General features: G+C 42.6%; 1 pseudogene; it reads right to left on the reverse strand.

The window, feature by feature from the left end:
• Positions 1-7,991: 7,991 nt before the first annotated feature.
• Positions 7,992-11,375, reverse strand: LOC132493169 (UDP-N-acetylglucosamine--peptide N-acetylglucosaminyltransferase 110 kDa subunit-like; annotated as a pseudogene).
• Positions 11,376-13,690: the final 2,315 nt, after the last annotated feature.

Consider the following 13,690-nt stretch of genomic DNA (forward strand, 5'->3'; position numbering starts at 1 on the left):
GACAGGATAGGTACTAAACCAGTTAGTATAATTTACAGACATATCGATTTGTTTTATATTCCCAATAAGAGGCCCATAAACAGTATCATTGTAAAATACAGGAAACTCTGCTTCAGACCAAGATATGGGTTTTAATAGTGGAGGATCAGGTACATAGGCCCAGTAAGTTGCTGCATTAACAGAGGGAACACATGAAATGGTTGCCAACATAGCCAAAAATAAAGTCACAGGTGTAACAGGATTATTCTGTTGTTTCACTAACTCTTGAGCTCATGAAACCAATTGTTTAATTTGTCCCCAAGTTGGAAAATCACTCCTTTGAGTCGTCCTGGCAAGTGGTCTCCTCTTCTTCTTTTGCTGAATCAACACTGTCAAATTTTCGGGAGAGATACAGAGCTTCTTCATCTTCTGAACTAGTTGTGAGCTGTGGCGAGCCATCTATTTGCTTGACTAAGCAAGTGCTCAGGAAGCCAGAGAGGTCCAGGAGCTGATCTGGGAAATATACACACGTGGCCACATCCCCAAATCAACACAGGATCAGGACCACGCCAAGTGCTGGTTAGCGGATCTTTCCCGAGGACCTCCAGAGATTGAAAGGCCAATCTTGGCTCAACCACCAACCTTTCCCCTGTCAACAGTGAGAAAATTTAAAATAAACAGAGCATGATTTATAAGGTTATGTAGTGTTGTTCTATATAATTCCCCCATTTTTATTTTTTCAATAGTTAGCTTTAAAGATCTATTTGCACGTTGTATAATACCTTGTCCTTGAGGGTTATATGGAATGCCTGTAATATTGGTAATTTGTAATGAATTACAAAATGTTGCAAAAGCAACACTAGTGTGAGTGGGCCCATTATCTGTTTTAATAATTTTGGGAAGGTTCATGAAAGCAAAACAGTGTAATAAATGAGTGATAACATGTTTAGTAGCTTCTCGGGTCTGTGCTGTAGCACAGAGGAAACCAGAATAAGTATCAATAGTGACATGAACAAACTGTAATTTCCCAAAAGACGGGATATGAGTAACATCCATTTGCCATAAATGACTAGGTAATAATCCACGAGGATTAACACCATAATGTGGAACAGGAAGGTGAGGTAAGCACTGTGGGCATTGCTTAACAATTTGTCCGGCGGCTTCACGAGGAAGGGAAAATTGTTTGCGTAATGTAGCCGCCGACTGATGGTGTAAAGCATGCGATTGTTGTGTTGCTCGTGAAGCAGTTTGATCATAACTTACCATAATATGAGGGTGTCCAGGACATGGACCATGAGTATCAACAGTATGAAGATAATGAATGCAATACCTTAGCCATTCTTGACAGCATGACGAACGGAAAGGAGGAGGACGGTAAATTGGGATACGTCCTGCTTTAGGGAAAAGAGATTGAGGAGGAAGAGTAACTTTAACTTTATTTTTGGGAGGAAAATGCACAGGATAAAGATCACGTTTAGATCGAGTTAAAACATCTGCAGTCGCATTCATTTTAGACAATGGACCAGACAAGTTAGAATGAGCACGGATATGCAGAGCTGCAACAGGACCATCGTGGGAACGAATAAGCTGTTGAAGCAAACGAAAAGACGATGATAATTCAGGGTCATTAGTATATCCTCTGGTCGCAGTCTCCAGAAGAAATAATAAGCTAATAAGATATTTACTATCAGAAAACAAATTAAAAGATATAGAAGGCAAATGTTTAAAAGCCATAATGACAGCATACAGTTCAACACGTTGAGCTGAAGTCAAGGAAGTTTGTTTAATGAGTTTTGTTCCGTCGTCAATGATTACAGTAGCCACTCCTGAAGAAGAACCGTCTGTAAAAACCAAAGGTACATGGGAATAGGCTGTTGCCTCATTATAGAAGGAAAGATATAAGAGTTAAGTTTGCTGAATTGGATCAATTTATCAGCAGGCTAATGGCATTCCAAGGTACCTGAAAATCCTGCAAGAACAAGACCCCATTCATTACTATGTTGAAAAAGCCAATTTTGTTGACTAACTGAATAAGGGATAATAATTTGAGAAGGTTCTATACCTATAAGTTGTAAGCATCTAGTTCTACCTTGCATTATTAACTTAATAATAAGTTCATAATAAGGGTTAATAACTTTAGAGGATGGAGTTTTCATATGAATCCATTCAATAATTCCAACAGTTTGCCATAAGATGGCAGTAGGCACATGAGGTGTTGGACAAACAACTAAAGACATTGGTAGGTGAGTATTTATTCGAGTTAATTGTGCAGAGCTGATAGCTCTATTAACTATTTGGAAAGCTTGAAATCCTCTGGAGTCATAGATCGTGAAGTAGAAGGATCTGAGTCACCTTTAAGAATATCAAATAAAGGCTCTAACTGAGCAGTAGTAAGTTCTAAGGAAGGCCTTAGCCAATTAATATCTCCAAGTAATTTTTTTTTTTTTTTTTTTAAAGAAGATGTTGGGGGTAGGAGTTTATTAATTTATTTATTTATTTTTGCTGTGTTGGGTCTTCATTTCTGTGCGAGGGCTTTCTCTAGTTGTGGCAAGCAGGGGCCACTCTTCATCGCGGTGCGCGGGCCTCTCACTGTCGCGGCCTCTCTTGCTGCAGAGCACAGGCTCCAGACGCGCAGGCTCAGTAGTTGTGGCTCACGGGCCTAGTTGCTCCGCGGCATGTGGGATCCTCCCAGACCCGGGCTCGAACCCGTGTCCCCTGCATTGGCAGGTAGATTCTCAACCACTGCGCCACCTGGGAAGCCCTCTCCAAGTAATTTTTGAAAATCATTTAATGTTTTTCAATTATCAACTCGAATTTGCAGTTTTTGAGGCCTAATGGTAGAGTTATCAATATATTTTCCCAAATAGAAAAATGGAGATTGTCTTTGAATTTTTTCTGAGGCAATAACCAAGCCAAATGATTGTAAGGATTGTTGTAAAAATTGAGAAGCAGTCTCTAATCAAGAAATATTATCAGTGGCTAAAAGTATATCATCCATATAATGTATGAGATATAACGCTGGAAACCTTTTTCTCACAGGAGTTAAGGCCTGAGCCACATATATTTGGCATAATGTAGGACTATTTGCCATGCCCTGAGGCAATACTTTCCATTGAAATCTCCTCATGGGTTCCTTAAAATTTAAGGAAGGCAAGCTAAAAGCAAAATGTTTTCTATCTTCAGGAAACAAAGGAATAGTGAAAAAACAATCTTTAAATCTATGACTAAAAGATGATAATTGTGTGGTATGGCTGTTGGAGAGGGTAGGCCTAGTTGAAGAGCTCCCATTATTAGCATAGTTTTATTAACAGCTCTTAGACCCTGTAATAACCTCTATTTTCCAGACTTTTTCTTGATAATAAAAATAGGAGTATTCCAAGGACTATTGGAAATTTCTAAATGCCCGAATTGTTCCAGTACTAATTGTTCTGCAGCTTCTAATTTCTCCTTTGTGAGGGGCCATTGGTCCACCCATACAGGGTCATCACTCAGCCAAGTAACTGGACCAGCAGTGAGTGGAGGAGAATCCAAGGCCCCTAAGAAAAACCCAAACCTTGTCTATCACTTTTTATTTTCACATCAATAGGATAGACAGTTCCTTTTTGATTTGTTCCCAGCCCTTTTGTGGGAAGAAATCCTTGATCCAACACCATATTAGAGACGTGAGAATTTGGACAATAAAGTAATACTCCCATTTCTTTTAATATATCTTGGCCCAAGAGGTTTAAAGGCAGCCCAGGCAAAACATAAGGCTGGAAGTACCCTGAATGGCCCTCACTATCTTGCCATAATAATAACTGACTACTTTGCATAGGAGAACTCTGTCCTATTCCTTGAAGTTCTGTAATAATAGGACTAACGGGCCAATGTTTAGGCCAGTGCATCTGCGTCATAACAGAGACATCAGCTCCAGTGTCTAATAAACCTGAAAAAACCTTTCCATTCATGGTTCATTTCATTTCTGGACGTTCTTTCCCTATCTTCTGAATCCAGTAGGCAGCACTAGATGATCCAAAAGCCTTTGTTTCTCTCTTTTGATGTTGTAAAATTTGTCCATGAGGTACAAAGGGCAAAAGTAGCAATTGTGGAATTTTATCACCAGGAGAAATCGTTATTATATTTTTAATAGTTTGTGCCATGATTTTTATTTCTCCTTCGTACTCAGAGTCTATGAGTCCTGGCATAATAGTTAAACCCTTCATGGCGACACTACTTCTTCCCAATAACAGTCCAATCAAACCCTTGGGTAAAGGTCCATAGATGCCCATAGAGAGGGCCTGAGGACCCATTGCAGGAGTTAATACATATCGGGCGGAGGTACTGAGGTCCAGTCCTGTGCTTCCTGCTGTTGCTCTGGAGAGCGAAGATATTGTATGTTTTTGGTTTTGGTTAATGTCTGATTGATAGTTTGAGGAGGATACACAGACGTTGCCCCTATTATTTGTTGGGGCCGGGGAGGCCCCGGGAGGAGTTTCCCGACAGTGGTGTCCCATCCCTGCGGGCCACTGAGCGACAATCTCGTGCCCAACGTTTTCCCCTATTGCATTTAGGGCATAAACCAGGGATTTTCGGACCATCTGGAGGTTTTTGAGTAGGGAAGGAAGGAGCAGGGTTACAATGAAAAGATCCACATTCTCCAGCAAAATGACCTGCCTTTCCGCATTGAAAACTAGTCTTTGTTCTCTTTTGATTGTTTTTAAACCCCACTTTAGTTAATGCTGCAGCCCTAGCAGCACCCTGTATATAAGCAGGCCCAATGTCTGCACAAAGGCGAATATAATCCTCCAGTGTTCCCCGTTTTCTCCAAGGTCGAATCGCAGCCTGACATGCATTATTAGCGTTTTCAAAAGCAAGTTGCTTAACTACAATTGTACCAGTGAGTCCATCCACAATGAGTCTCCCCACCACCTGTAACAATCTATCTACAAAATCAGCATATGGTTTATCAGGTCCCTGTCTCATTTTTGAAAGATCCTCAGTTTTGTGTGTAGAAGGTAATTTCCTCCAGCCTTGTAATGCCAAATGATTTATTTGAGGATAAGCAACAAAGGTATAAGTTAGTTGATCTTGTAAAGAAATATATGGTCCTTCCCCAATCAGCATATGATAATCCACTGGAATATCATGGGTAGCATTCTTTTCTGCTTGTTCAGCAGCCCGTTCATAAAAATCAAACTTCCATATTAAATAATCTCCACCATTTAAACAAGCTCATGCAATAGACTTCCAATCAGCGGGGGAAAGAGCTTCTCCTGCAATAGTGTCAACCATAGCAGTAGTAAAAGGAGCAGTGGGCCCATATTGAGCACAAGCAGATTTTAAATCTTTCAAAACTTTAAAAGGAAGAGCCTGATGCTCCCTAATAGCCTGTTGAGGATGATTAGGATCAGGTCTTTCTATGACAGGACAACAGAAAATAGGATCTTCTCCTCGTTTTATTGCTGCTTATACAGCACGTTGCAAGAGACTGACCATTTTTACAGATGTAGATTTTTGAGGAAGACAGTCCTTACTAATTTGCAGCTTTTTCACTGACTTATCTATCATAGCCATTAGAAAATCATCCTCAGGATGATTCTCTCTTTTATGTTTTTTTTTCCTCTCTCTTTTATGTTTAAAAGCCTCATCAGTTAAGTCAAAATGTTCCTCTTCATCTGAAATATTTAAATTAATTAGCTCTTTCGGTTTAGGAAGTGGCGACACAGTAGCTGATAATACAGTCTTGTCTTCTGTCAGAGGCTTATGTTTTTCTGACTTTACATTCAAATCAACACTATCATGAGAAGAACCTAAACATATTTTTATCAGATTCCACAAATAAATGTAACAACAGCAGTATGAGTAGGCCCTCGAGACTCATAATAATTTTTTAAATCTTCTCCAACTTTCTGCCAGATTTCTGTGTCACAGAGCCGCCATCAGGAAACCAGGGAGATACATCATGGATATGCTGCCAAAATTCAGTCAACTGTGAGGTAGAAACTTTATTACCCCGAGCTATAAGCATGGAAAGTAAAACCTGAGCAAATAATTCACGCTCCTTTGAGCCCTTTTGCCCCATCTTCTTTTACTTCTGACTGTTGCCTTATGCCTCTATTAGTTTCACTTTTACTCGTGGCCACACATATTTTGCATAAGGGTTCTCTTACCTGCCCTTTCTTTTCCTTTTAATTGCCTTCACGCTTCAGGTCCCTGTTCGGGCGCCACTTGCCATGGACCAGCCGGAGAAAGAGGATTTCACCGCCCAGGGTCAGAAGGGACGGGGTAAGGAACTGAAGTAGCACCAACGAGTGGGGTCAGAAGGACCAAGACAACTGATGGTTGCAAGGTAAGTTTTATTATACTACAGGTGCAGATTATATAGACTAGAAAAGGGAAGGTTGCCAGACGGTGGTTTACATTATCTAATGACTGTCTCGGCTCAAGGTTAACTTCCCTGGGAGAAAACCCATAAGCCCAGAATCATCCAAAATAACCTGCATGTGCAGGGGGGAGACAGCTTTGCTTGTCTCATTTTACTTTCTTTCTGATTTCTGGGCCCTGGTGATTTATCTCCCATGGAATGGAACAAGGAGGGGAACAAGTAGGGACGGTCCCTTCGAGCAGCAGCGGCATGCCTGGAATGTCCGAAGTTGCTCTCAAGGCTGACTGCTTCCCACACATATGTTGGCTTGTTTAAGCCTCAAGCCCTCGATCCTTTGTTGAAATACAATAATTTCATTCCTATGGTTTTCAATACCAAAAACTCAACCTCCAGGAGGGTTAAAGTCTAATTTGTACTCCAAACCAAGTAGCAGTGCAGTTCGCTACTACTGAGGCTGAATCCATAAAGACTTCAAGACCACGACCAGAAGACAAGTTGTTATATATAATACCCCAGAAGGCCTGAAACATAATTATCATATACATAGCTGGTCCTTCAGAGCTTTTTACCTATAACATGTTTTTTGATGAAAGTTATTTAATGTACTGGAGATAACTGTGAACTACTGATCAAATATTTGAATACTTATACTTACCTGGAATTTCATTTCTGCTGAAAGAAAAATGAAGAACAGGACTCACCTAAAACAAAACAAACTTTAGAAATGAAAGTAAACATCTTATCACACACTATCACTTTTGGAAGCAGCATAGAGGGGCAGTCAACAGTAAAACACTGGTGAAATAGGACAAAACTCTAGGCCAAAAATCCATTATTATTATCATCAGTGACAGTACCACAACTGTGCCCTTCATAATTAATAAGCACTCCTAAGAGTCTTCATTTGGCACCAGATGATGTGTTTAAGAGAAACACTCTGGGAGGTTTTGAATCAGACTTGGTTTTTTGTTAGCCAAGTTACAGGAGAATTTTTAAAGTGGGGGGAAGGGAAGAAGGAAACAGACCAGAAAAAGAATTGAAGCCATCATCTACGAACCAACAAAGCACTGAGAGTTCCAAACGTTATGTCAGACACTAAAATGACTGATACAGGCTCAAGCGGTTTATAAAACCTAGAAAAAGACTACACCAGCAAAGTCCCCATTTATCTGTAGAGTTCAGAAACTAAAACAAGGAATATTTCAGCTTAACACCTGATCTCAAGAGAATCATATACACTTCACATGAATAAAAATACCTGAAACCAAACATTTTTAAAAGCTCCAATACCCAAAATAGAAAGAAAAAAATTAATTCAGAAGACTCAATCCATCCATGATAATCACAAAACGGCTGGGCAATCTCTATCTCCCTTCCACACTAACCATCCATCCCCTGGAAGACCAAGGGAGATCAGACCTTCCAGACTTACCTTCCAGACCTTCCAGACACCTGGCTGCGGCAAAATTCGATGGAATCTCCTTATGGAACAGCAGTTTCCCATCTCTTGTGTCTCTCCCTGTCATGATCATGCAGGAAGCAAGTCTGGCTGTGCTATTTCTTATCATTGTGTGTCACCCATCTGCAACACGATATTGAAAAAGTAGTTCCCTTTCCCCCAGAAGGCTGAGGCTCAGCTACAGGGGTAATTCTCCTGGGCACACAGTCATTATTTAGGCCGACTCAGTGACTTCAACAGGCTTAATCATGTGATCAGGTTTGTTGCCAGCTGCATAATGCTCCCACATCTGTAGATAGAGCTGCTCTAGTTCCATCGTGTATTGTTTGGTGTTGAACAGAGGGCTAGATGTTCTCTGCTTCCAGACTTTGCCACGAATTTTCTTCAGGTATTCTACATCAGTTCCCAGTTTCACAGCTATCTCTTCATATTCTTGTCTATTTTTAGCAATCAGCTCAAGACAGCCTAAACAAGTGAGCTGGGAAGCTGCAACTCGGGAAGCAAGAGTCTCTCCTGGCAGAGTCACCATGGGGGTCCCTGCCCAAAGGACGTCCATCCCTGTGGTGTGTCCATTACAGAGTGGAGTGTCCAAGCAGACATCAGCCAGCTGGCCTCTCCGAACATGTTCCTCTTTAGGAGCAACAGGGGAAAAAATGATACGGTTCGGGGGAAGGCCCATATTTTGTGCGTACTGTTGAATATTAGCTTCTCCTGCTGCTGGAAAACGCAACAGCCACAGTACACTATTGGGAACACGCTTCAGAATATTTGCCCACATCTGCAAAGTAGATGGGTCAAGTTTGTACAACTGATTAAAGTTACAGTACACAATGGCATCTTCCGGTAACCCGTACTGAGAACGTGTGGTTACAATAATGGTACGGGGAACCTCCTCTCCAGTGGCAGCCTTAGTGTTGATCAGGGTAGTTGCCAGCCCATTGCTAATACTGAATCCATTAATTGTAATCTGAATTTGTCCTCTGTTAATCATTTCAATAACTGCTTCTGCAACAGTATTCATAGGAATGACAGGCATATTAAGAGTTGTAGGGCCTCCCTGGTGGCGCAAGTGGTTGGGAGTCCGCCTGCCGATGCAGGGGATGCGGGTTCGTGCCCCGGTCTGGGAGGATCCCATATGCCGCGGAGCGGCTGGGCCCGTGAGCCATGGCCGCTGAGCCTGCGCGTCCGGAGCCTGCGCGTCCGGAGCCTGTGCTCCGCGACGGGGGAGGCCACAGCAGTGAGAGGCCCGCATACCGCAAAAAAAAAAAAAAAAAAAGAGTTGTATTACTGCTGTCTGCGTTGTCTTCTCCATCGGGACATTTCATCTTGACTATTTGCACATCTGATAGACTATCAAGAAATGCTTGGAGGTCGATGCCATTCAGCACAATCCAATTGTCATAAATGTGCCCATTGGACTTAAAATCGATGACGGCTTTTTTCTTCAGGTGAGGGAACATATTAGCATGATCACCAATAAAGAAAGTATGGGGCATATAAGCCAGTTTCTCAGAATACAGCTCAGCAACTTCAGCAGGTGAAGTTTCCTGATCAGTGATGATATAATCCATGAAAAGTGCACCACTAGTCCCAGGGTACACCAGCCACATTGCCTGAATAGAAGCTGGCCTGAGAGCAAAGAGTTCATTTCGAGCACCCCTGGTATAACCATTCAGATTTACAAGGATGTGTATACCATCTTGATGGATGCGATCAGCTGCTTTCCCATTGCATGGAATCTGAGAAAGATCAATGAAATGATTGGCTTCTGCCATCACCTTCACTCGGAAGTTTGTGCCATCATGTGGGCTCAGGCCATAACAGAATATCTCAAATTTATCAGGATTGTGCATGCCTGGAATAGACTGCATAAGATGAGAAGTAGGATGATTCCCAAAGTCAGAACTCACGTATCCTACACGCAGTCGACCATCACTGAGCTTCAGGTCTTTTGGATGTTCATACGGTGGTTTATGAAGGACACTTATATTAGCCAAGCAGAGGTTCCCATGCCTCTCAGCAATAGCCTTCCTGAAGCCATGAGAAAGAGGATAGAGCATACTATGATGAGGCTGCACAGAAGGCAACCTATTCTTCTCCAACTGGTCAGCCACAATGCTGACCAACTTCTTCATTCGCTCATCATAGTCTGTCCAAGCAATGAGCCAAATTACAATAAGCGTCAGGAAAGTCAGGTTGAAGCTTCAGAACAGTGCGATAAGAAGCAATTGCTTCTGGAATATTCCCTGAATCGTGGTGAATGGAAGCCAGACTGCTGTGGGCATCCGCAAATGCAGGGCTGATCTGAACGGCACGAGTATAACACTGCAAGGCTCCCTGAACATCCTGCATCTCCCGTAGGGTGTTTCCCATATTACAGTAGGCATCAGCAAAGGTAGGACTGATTCGAATAGCCTCCTTATAATGCATCAGAGCTTCGTGCAGTTTTCCCTGCTGCTTCAGCACACTTGCTAAATTTGAATGGGCATCAGCAAAGTCTGGGCAGAGCTCTAATGCTTTACGATACAAGCGAACTGCCTCTTCACTGTTTCCCTGTTCTCCTTTGATATTGGCTAGGTTATTCAGAGAGTCTGCATGGGTGGGACACAGCCGGAGAGCTGTATGATAACAATCTTCTGCTTCAGCAACACTGCCCTTCTCTTTGAGAGCGTTTCCTAGGTTGCAGTAAGCATCAGGGAAATGTGGTTGCAATTCAATAGCTCGCCTGTAGGTGTCTATTGCCAGATCCATCAGGCCTTGCTCATAGTATACACAAGCCAGGTTGCCATGTACCACTGCATGATTTGGACTCAAGCTTAGGGCACGAAGGTAAGCTGCCACAGCTCTGTCAAAAATCCGTGCCTCATTGAAAACATTCCCTAAATTGATATAAGCATCCAGAAAATTGGGGTCAAGGGTGACAGCCTTTTCAAAGTGATGAATTGCAAGCCAAATCTCCCCTTGCGCATTGAAAACACAGCCAAGATTACTCCAAGCTACTGCAAAGTTCGGTTGCGTCTCAATTGCTTTCAAATAACATGCCTTGGCTTCTTCTAAGCCACCCAGGGCTTTCAGCAGGTTCCCCAGGTCACTGCGAACACAGTACAAATAAGGATTGTACTGAAGAGCAGAGACGTAAGCTTGTACTGCCCCTTCCATGTCGCCTGCTGCTACCAATGCAGCTGCCAGGTTAATATAACCATCGATGAAATCTGGTTTGAGACGCAATGCATGCCGGTAATGCTCAATTGCTTCCTGCAACTGCCCTCTTTCCTTGTACACATTCCCCAAATTCGAATAGGCTTCTGCCAGAAGAGGGTTCTGTTTAATTGCCAGAGTACTAAAGTGGGCAGATCTGTCCAGCCTTCGACACTGGAAGTGTATAGATGAAAGTAATAAAAGTACACCAGTATTGCCTGGCTCTTGTCTCGAGAGCTGCATGCAGTGTCTCTCAGCTGTCTCAAAATCTCCTGCCTGATATTCTCGATGTGCCAACTCAGCTAACCCTTGGAAGGAAAGCATACGTTTCGTTGGTTCTGTGCTGTCGGCCACGTTGCCCACAGAAGACGCCATCTGGAGCTTCTGGAGAGAGTGAAAAAAGGGGGTAATTGAGTCCCGCTGCCGCCACTACTGGCAAGAATGTTTCTAGAGGTAGCAAACACGAGCGCAGCAGCCGTACCACTGCTTTGGCAGGCTTAAGCGGCGGCAACGGTTACAGGCACCGAACCTTAGGAACTCTGGTTGGCCATCTACCTCTCATGCTCTTGAAATCTTAATTCTTAACCCTGCCCTCTTCCACCATTTTTCTCCTAATCAGGGAATAAAAATTACCTATCCATTTGCCTTACAAGAAATCAAAAGTCAGTAGTCCAAACACTTTTTAAAATATTGTTTTCTGTCCAGTTGGAAATGAAATACATGATTGACTTTTCTTCATCATTCATATAGTCAACGTGGAAAACATTAGGGCCATGAATTTCAATACAGTAAGATGAGAAAATTTTAAATTGGCCTTCCCAAACCACTGATAAGTAACCGATGTTGTATATGATGTTAAGATCTTAGAGACTGAGTTTGATATTTTAAAAGTTCTGAAAACATTAGCTAATTTCTCCTCATCAAATTTCTCATGACTCAAACCTGAGTATTACTTTTTAAAAGATAAATTTATTTATTTTTATTAATTTATTTTTATTTTGGCTGCATTGGGTCTTCAGTGCTGCGTGCAGGCTTTCTCTAGTTGTGGTGAGCGGGGGCTACTGTTTGTTGTGGTGCCGGGGCTTCTCATCACAGTAGCTTCTATTGTTTTTCCACAACTCTATGGGTTCCTTTTTAGGTCCTACGAAGAACCCTAGAAATTAGTTCATGTAATTATAGGTTTTTGCAAAATTGTCAAAAGTGAGATATTTTAACTTCCATCAGGTAAGACCAGCATCTATTTCTTTGCCAATTTTCCTTCTATCATAGTCCGCTATGTTGGATCATATTGGATTGGTCACAGGCTTTTTTGAAATCTGGCTAAGGAGATGTTTTTTTTTTTTTTTTTTTTTTTTTTTTTTTTTTTTTTTTTTGCGGTATGCGGGCCTCTCACTGTTGTGGCCTCCCCCGTTGCGGAGCACAGGCTCCGGACGCGCAGGCTCAGCGGCCATGGCTCACGGGCCCAGCCGCTCCGCGGCATATGGGATCCTCCCAGACCGGGGCACGAACCCGTATCCCCTGCATCGGCAGGCGGACTCTCAACCACTTGCGCCACCAGGGAGGCCCTAAGGAGATGTTTTAAGTGAGGCTATTATGTGATTTTCAGACACCACCATATGTAATTGACTATATAATATCCCATTACAGGAATAACTTCCAGTACTCTTACTGACTACTCTACTGACTTAACTAGCACAAGACACAGAAGCGTAAGGACAAAAACCACCTTACAATACAGCCATGTCTTGCACTTCACAGCTCTCAAAGCATGTGCATTTGAAGAAGAAAAAAAGAACTGAAAAGTATAAAACCAGAAGTTATTCTGTGGAAAATTATTTCAATCATCAGGCATGTGAAAGATAAGTCAAAGATTCAGTTTTCTTCAATGCTTAGTCAAAACGGAAATTTCCTTCTGTCAAGAATATACTCCAGGGCTTCCCTGGTGGTGCAGTCGTTGAGAGTCTGCCTGCCGATGCAGGGGACACGGGTTCGTGCCCCGGTCCGGGAAGATCCCAAATGCCACGTAGCGGCTAGGCCCGTGAGCCATGGCCACTGATCCTGCATGTCCGGAGCCTGTGCCCCGCAATGGGGAGAGGCCACAACAGTGAGAGGCCAGCATACCGCAAAAACAAAAAAAAAACAAAAAACCAAAAAAACAATATACTCCAGGTGCTTCCCTGATGGCACAGTGGTTAGGAAGCCACCTGCCAATGCAGAGGACACGGGTTCGTGCCCTGGTCCGGGAAGATCCCACATGCCGCGGAGCAACTAAGACCGTGTGCCACAACTATGGAGCCTGCGCTCTAGAGCCCGTGAGCCACAACTCCTGAGCCTGCGAGCCACAACTACTGAAGCTTGCATGCCTAGAGCCCGTGCTCTGCAACAAGAGAAGCCACCACAGTAAGAAGCCTGCACACCGCAACAAAGAGTATCCCCCAGTCGCTGCAAGTAGAGAAAGCCTGCGCACAGCAACGAAGACACAACACAGTCAAAAATAAATAAATAAATAAATAAATAAATAAAAGAATATACCCCATCAATAATGTGTGTAATGGAATGGTGTGAATGAGTATTTTATCAGAATTCCTGTAATGCACAATCCTATAGCAGTACTGAAATCAGTAATGCATTTATAAGAGTAAATATTTATGAGGAAGTAATCCATAGAGGTTTTCTGAAAGTTAACAATG

Source organism: Mesoplodon densirostris, chromosome 7 (assembly GCF_025265405.1).
Source record: "Mesoplodon densirostris isolate mMesDen1 chromosome 7, mMesDen1 primary haplotype, whole genome shotgun sequence".
In the NCBI taxonomy this organism is placed as follows: Eukaryota; Metazoa; Chordata; class Mammalia; order Artiodactyla; family Ziphiidae; genus Mesoplodon; species Mesoplodon densirostris.